This window comes from Xenopus tropicalis, chromosome 1, assembly GCF_000004195.4.
Source record: "Xenopus tropicalis strain Nigerian chromosome 1, UCB_Xtro_10.0, whole genome shotgun sequence".
In the NCBI taxonomy this organism is placed as follows: Eukaryota; Metazoa; Chordata; class Amphibia; order Anura; family Pipidae; genus Xenopus; species Xenopus tropicalis.
This window is the reverse complement of record NC_030677.2, coordinates 94628089-94635148: the sequence shown is the minus strand read 5'-3', so window position 1 is coordinate 94635148 and position 7060 is coordinate 94628089.

Below are 7060 nucleotides of genomic sequence, written 5' to 3'. Positions count from 1 at the left end.
AAAGCAGAAAAGGTTCTGTGAAAGCAAAGTGTTTGCTGAAAATGTGTCTTGAACAAGAGAAAAGTTTGGGATACCAAAATTGTGCTGAGTGTTTACTGCAAAAAGATGTGAATTTTGTGATTAAACCTGAAACTGCTGTTGGTGTTAAACAGAAATGGGGCATAGACTGTGCAATGCTTGGGGATGTGAATAAATGTCATGAATGTAAAATATCTCCGTGTCAAGCTGAAGATTGTGCAGTTAAAGTGTGCGTTTCACAGCCCAAAGGAGTTAACACAAAAGCAAACTTCCAGGTGCAGCAATGGTTAAATAAAGTGAAAACTGACAATGAGAGTCAGAAGCTGCAGTGCCTTGCTGAATTGATTCAGTGGTTAAAAGAAAGGACTGTAACGTTTAAAAAGCTTTCCAGTACAGAGTGTTGTAGTTGCACTGGTTAAACTGCTGGAAATGAACCATAACTTTGATATTTTGAACTTTACCTGCCAAGCATTAAAAAGTATTTTGGATGTATTTCCTCTCTCTTCTGAAGTAGTAGTTGATGCAGTTCCCATACTACTGGAAGAGGTACAGTGTGTAAGAAACCTTGATGTGGTGGAACAAGCTTTTGCTATCCTTGAGATTTTGTCTCATACACATGGCAGGGCCATATTACTGACTGGTGAACTGGGTGATTGTTTCTATGACCTAGAATGCTTCAGCATCCAAGCAAAGAGAAATGCTTTAGCCATGGCTGCCAAATGTTGCCAGCAAATTCAGCCCAATGAGTTTCATTTGATTGCTAAAGCTTTGCCAGAATTATCACAAAGGTTAACCCATCAGGACAAGGAGTCAGTGGAAAGTATACTCCTGTGTTTCCTCCATCTCTTTAATAACTTCCAGTTTAACCAGGTGATGTTGGAAAAAGTGCTGTGTCCTGAACTAGTGTCCCACATCCAGCAATCTGATGGCAAGGGGAGCAAGACTGTGGCATCCCTACTCTCACTGGTAAAGGTATTAGCAAATAGTGAGAGTGTATCCTTGGAGGGAAGTGTGCCCGGTATAAAGAGTGAATGTGCTGTAAAGTCCCAAGAGGTTGGTGCCTCAAATGTACCCAAGGCAAAAGAGGTTAAGTTGGCCACTGGAGTGAAAGTGCCCACTAAAGCGGTGGTAAAAGAGGCGGAAAGGAGTGATCAGTCTGAACAGGTAAAATACATTGAAAAGTTGAAAGTGATGTATGCTCAACTGGCCAAGGCTTTTAAAGAGAAAGAAAGCCAGCTTGAACAGTCTCAAATAGAAGGAGTGTTGCTTAAAGAGATGCACTCTATAGAGATTCTTAATATGGAAAGTGAGATCAAGTCTCTAAAGGAGAGTCTGACTTCAGAGGTTGAGAGAAATGCACTGGAGTCCGATCCGAGAAATAAAGTTGTGATGGAGCTACAAACGGAGGTCGCTGACCTGAACAAGAGGCTTGCTGAGGCCTTAAACCTTCACAAAGATACTGCTGAGAGACAGCAAAAATATGAGGAAAAGTGTACAGAATTAGCCCAAGCAAATGCAGCACTGCACACACACGTAGTAAATTTGCAAAGGCAATGTACAGAGCTGGCTGATGCCGAGGTCATATTGGCTGAGAGAGAAAAGAGTCTGCAGGAACAGTTGAGGAAAGACACTGCAGAAAGAGCAACATTGGAGTTACAGTTAAATAACCTTTTCAAGTCACACAGATTGCTGGAGACTCGGCTGTGTGATTGCAAAGCCCAGAAAGAGGATCTGGAGCAGTGCAAACAGGTACAGGCTAAAGCTATGGAGCAGCTTCAGGCCCAACTAACAGTCCATCAGACTGAGGAAAAGTTTCTGAGGGATCAGAACTTTGATTTAAAAGTTGAGAGAGGTTCCCTGCAGCAAAGACTTTGCATGTTACAGGATCAAGTGTTACTGGAGGAGCAACACAGAACCACCATTCTGCAAGAGATGGAATCTTTAAAACAGTGTGTTGGTAAGAAGGATGCTGAAATCCAGCTGCTGAAGGAGCCGTTGCCACAGCGACAGGAAAAGCTGGAAGAGGACCTTCCAAAGAAGAATCTAGTTGCACCATCTCCTAGGCCTGAGGAGGCAGGAGGGTTAAATTGTAAAGTCTTACATTTGGATGAAGTAAGTGTTGTGGTTCTGCCAGGAACGGAGCCCCAAGCCTTAAACGTGCCAACAAAGTTATCTGGGGGTGGGTCCCGTACAGACCAGGAAGAGAACCTTGATGGTAAGTTTCCAGTTGTGGTAAGTATACCTCAAGGTAAAGAACTGAGTGACTTTGAGCTAGAAAGTCCAGTTTGTGACTTGCAACCAAAAGTAAAGCGTGCTAATGACATTGAACTTTCTGATGTGAAAGATCAAGAAGGACTGGGAACAAGACAGAACTGTGGCAGGACTGTTGCACAAATATATGACAAATGTTCGTGCTCTAGAACTGTGATGCCAAGTAGTGATAAGGAGGTGCCTTACGCAAAGGAACAGTTTAAAGACTCTAAAAGTGATGTTTTATTGTCTAACCAGTTTTCTCCACAGGTTCCAGATCCGGTTGTGTTACAACAGAGAAGTATTGTAAATGTGATGCCAATGATGCTTTTGAAAGGAGACCTTAAATTGCTGTGGGGGTCACTAGGTAGGAAAAATGTAGCCCTAGGACAGGTGTCCCAAGCTGTAGGAATTCCAAAAATGCATTTAGGTCCACAACGATGTGGTGAAAGGGATGTTGAGATCATGGTGAGTAAAAATGGTCTCACTCCAAGTTCCACTTTGTTAAAGGAGCAAGAGTGTGTGGAACTGAGCTTGAAAAGCCAGAGACAAGCTAAAACTGGTGAAGGTCCTGAAGGAAAAGCCCCGAAGTCCCTAGAGCAAGAAAGCAGTGGGATGGCTTATTGTGCTCACCCCTACGGGCTGAAGCAGAGGGGAGGGATATGTGGTAGAATGGCCCAACAAATGAGAGAAAAGGTGAGTTTTCCCTTCAAGTTCTCCATAGTGGGAGATGTAATCTTTAAGGAAGAGGATGATAAACAGAGAAGGTTTGCTCTGTTTAAAAGGTTGTGCTGTCTGGCCCTGAAAGCTATAGGGTTCTGGAAGGAACAAATGGATCAGGTGATCCATTCCAGTAGTCCAGCTCACCTATTGGAGCTTACTTTCCACAGGAAGGCTGTCCTGTGGAAAAGGTATTTAATTGTATAAGCAGGTGTGAGAGAGGCTCTCAGAGCAGGGCACAGAGCAGGAAGGACACCTCTCAGTGTTAGGACTCCCAGAGGGGCTGGGGGGCTGCCTGCCACTGCCAGAAGCAGAGGGAGCCCAGACTTGAGAAAGCTGCCAAGAGACTGAGGATCTAAGGAGCTGAGAGGAAAGCCAGGAGGCTGAGCTAATCCCCCAGAAGTGTTGAGTACAGGGGTGACCCCAACATTTGTGTTTTCCCACTAGTAGTCCACAACGGGCCCAGGTTAGTGAGGAAACTAATCTAATGTGTGAAGGTAGCGCCCAGAGGGCAGGATTTATTTTTATGATTTGTTTTGTATGCTGCAATGGGCACCCCTGTGTAAATAAACTGCCTTAAAGCCAAGAAAGTGTCTGTCCTGGATCCCGCTAGTTTACATAGCCCACAACATCTCCTCTACCACTGGCAGGTAATCTCCTCTAAATGCCTTAACTGAATAAGACTTTTGTCTTTACACAATGCAATTTATGTTGAACATAACATTTAATGTATAAACTCATACAAATCATGACTCAAATGAAACTGTATTTCTCAGGGCAAATTGCTGAGAACTGTGTATTGACTCAAACATTGTGCTTATCTGCAATGAAGACTAGCAGATACACACTACAATCCTATGTTAAAGTTGAATAAAAAAAATTGCTGCAGTTGTTTTGTATAAAACAACTGTAGTAAGTAGTTTACTGAGCAGCTTTCACGCCATGTTACGAGGGAGTGTGCTTCCATAACCCAACCCCCTGATGGTTCTGCTTGGGAAAACATAGCTATGGCTAATGCTTTCCTTCAGTATAGTATATGTGATTTGACTTTGGTTTATGTTATATTATTTAAGAGACCTGGATTTACTGAAATACCTTTAACAGAGTTACTATTAATTCCAGGATAGTTTTTACTGTCTTCCTTCCAAAACTTGGCTTCAGTGTAAGACTGTGGGTTAGCTGTTTACCACTTAATTATAGATTTATACCATGCCACTGGGAAAATATATTACGCCTACTTTCTTAAGTCATTTAACCAATATTTATAATACTAGTGTACTTTGGCTTAAATCAACAAATATTGCATATTATGAAATGTCACTGTCATTGTACAAACAAGTGAATTTACCACACAACGTGCTTTATAAACTTTATATTTTCAAATAAGATATTTCAACAGCATTACAATAATCATATTTTCAGGCAGTTTAATAGACTTTTTACTATACAATAAAACCATAGTACAAAATTGGGTAAATTAAAGTATGTAGTAATATATAACTTCCAGAAGTATTCAATTGCTTCTGGAGGCTGAGGCACTGCGGCATTGGCAGGAACTCTATATATAGGACGTTTACTAGTCTGATAAATGGAGTATTTCTTTGGTTAAGGGGTGTTTATCTTTTAGGCACAATAACCACAATAACACATTAGATACATTGTTCTTATGCTTAAAGGAAAATCCTGCAAACCCCTTAGTATTTTGAATGCTTTAAAAGAAAATACCTGTTAAAACTTGGCTTCCTGTGGCTTCCTGTCAATTGAACTAAGGGGATACGGCTAAGGAAGGAGCAGGCATCATCTATGCGACGATTGATTGATCGAGTCTAGCCTGACTCCTTCCTATACAGAAGGAAGGCTAGACTCAATCAATCGATCGTCGCATAGTTGATGCCTGCTCCTTCCTTCGCCGTATTGCCTTAGTTCAATTAACAGGAAGCCAATTTTTAACAGGTATTTTCTTTTAAAGCATTCAAAATACTAAGGGGTTTGCAGGATAGGGCAGTTATTGGTGCAGGGTAGAATAGCTTTTTCAACACAAAAAATGTTAGTGTTACTTTTCCTTTAATAACATGTGCAAGCATCCAAAGTGATAAAACTCATAAAACATTCACAAAGTACCTTGAAAGTATCTTAAAAATCATGTTTTCCAGCCAAGTCCATAGGCAAAGCATAGGGCAGATTTTTCGTCTCGCGCAATCGTAAAAAGGAAATTCCGTGTGTGTTAAGGAACTCGTGGAGTTTGGTTAAAAAAAAAAACCCTCATTACTTGAGGCAAACCAACCACAACTGTATTTTTTTTAGTTGTAATATTGGTGTGTATGCAGACATCTCAGTGCATTGTGCCTGAGTCTTTCAGAAAGTGCTAGCGCTACACATTAGAACTACTTTCAGATAAGCTATTGTTTCTCCTACTCCCATAACTGGAGGAGTCTCAAGCCAGAGTTCTTGCTATTGAGTGGTATTCTGATATCTACTGGGAGCTGCTATCTTGCTACCTTCCTATTGTTCTGCTGATTGGCTGCTGGGGTGGGGGTGATATCACTCCAACGTGCAGCTCAGCAGTAAAGTGTGACTGAAGTTTATCAGAGCACAGGTCAAATAGCTGTAGCACCCTGGAAAATGAAGAATATGGCTAGCCCCATGTCAAATTTCAAAATAAAATATAAAAAAATCTGTTTTTGAAAAACAGATTTCAACGCAGGATTCTGCTGGAGAAGCTCTATTAACTTTTGTTAATGTTTTGAAAAAAACATGTCAGTATTCCTTTAATGATAAAGGTTATGTTTACATAAAAAGACATTTTTTGTGTTTTTCTAAGTAGAGCACAGAATTGCTTAAAGGAGAAGGAAAGGCTAGTAAAGAGTTAATTTCAAGCTGCAGGCATACCTTCAGTTGTCTCAATAGTGTCTCAATTAAGTCTCCCCATATTTCACCTGTTCAGAAGATCAGAAGCCAAACAGGAAAAAAACAGCCGAGCTGTGTAGAGAAGATTCCCATAATGCAACGCTCCTGCACAGACACTGCGACCAGATCCGTAGCTTGCACATGCGCACACAGCAGGAGCTGGTTGCCATGGCCACGCAGAAGAGCACAGCCAACACAGCCGGCAGAAGCGAGGCGGCAGGAGCGGGGGTTGTGGCAGAAGGGGAGATCACACATTGTGCAATATAAAAGTGCATTAATGCAGGGTTTAGTGAGCCGGCAGTTAATCCGCATATCGCATGTGGAAAAAAACACATCATCGCAATGCGTTATTTCTAACACATCGCGTTAATTAGTGAATAGAAATAGTACTAACGCATGATTCACAAACACAAATGAAGCGTTAAACGCGCTAAATATCTCATTAATCTGTGCGAATATTAACACCTACTTGGGGTAGGCGGTACTTTAAGAAAATTGCAGTTCGGGAGCTATTGGCAACACAACATGGACTTTGCAGTGGGATTTTTTTAAGTATGTGTTGGCCCTAGAGTGATGCATCCTCCAGCTTTCAGGGAAATGGTAATTTTCAGAACAGTAGTTTTCAGATAGTAACTGCTACGTGCGTAATAGCGTACGCTAATATGGTGTGTGTGGCTATGCGATTCGCATGCGGTGGAAATGATCGTGCATGCGTTAAAATATCGTGTAAAATCAGTCATTGCGAGTTAAATAACGCAAAGAACATTGCTTCTTAATTATGACACGTGTCCTCGTAATGAATTGTAGTGTTAAGTCGCAAAAAATAAGAAGCGATAAAATGTTTAATGTATGCTATAAATAGCGCTCATTTTATCGACCTTTAGTGAATCGGCCCCTTAAAGGAACAGTAACACTAAAAAATGTATATATTTCAAAGAAATTAAACTATAATGTACTGCTGCCCTGCACTGGTAAAAGTTTTGTGTTTGCTTCAGAAACATTACTAGAGTTTATATAAACCCTGGTGTGTAGCCATGGGGGCAGCCATTCAAAAGAAGAAAAGGCACAGGTTATATAGCAGCTAACAGATAAACCCTGTAGAATACAATCGTGTCTTATCTGCTATGTAACCTGTGCCTTTTCTCCTTTTTTCCAGCTTGAATGG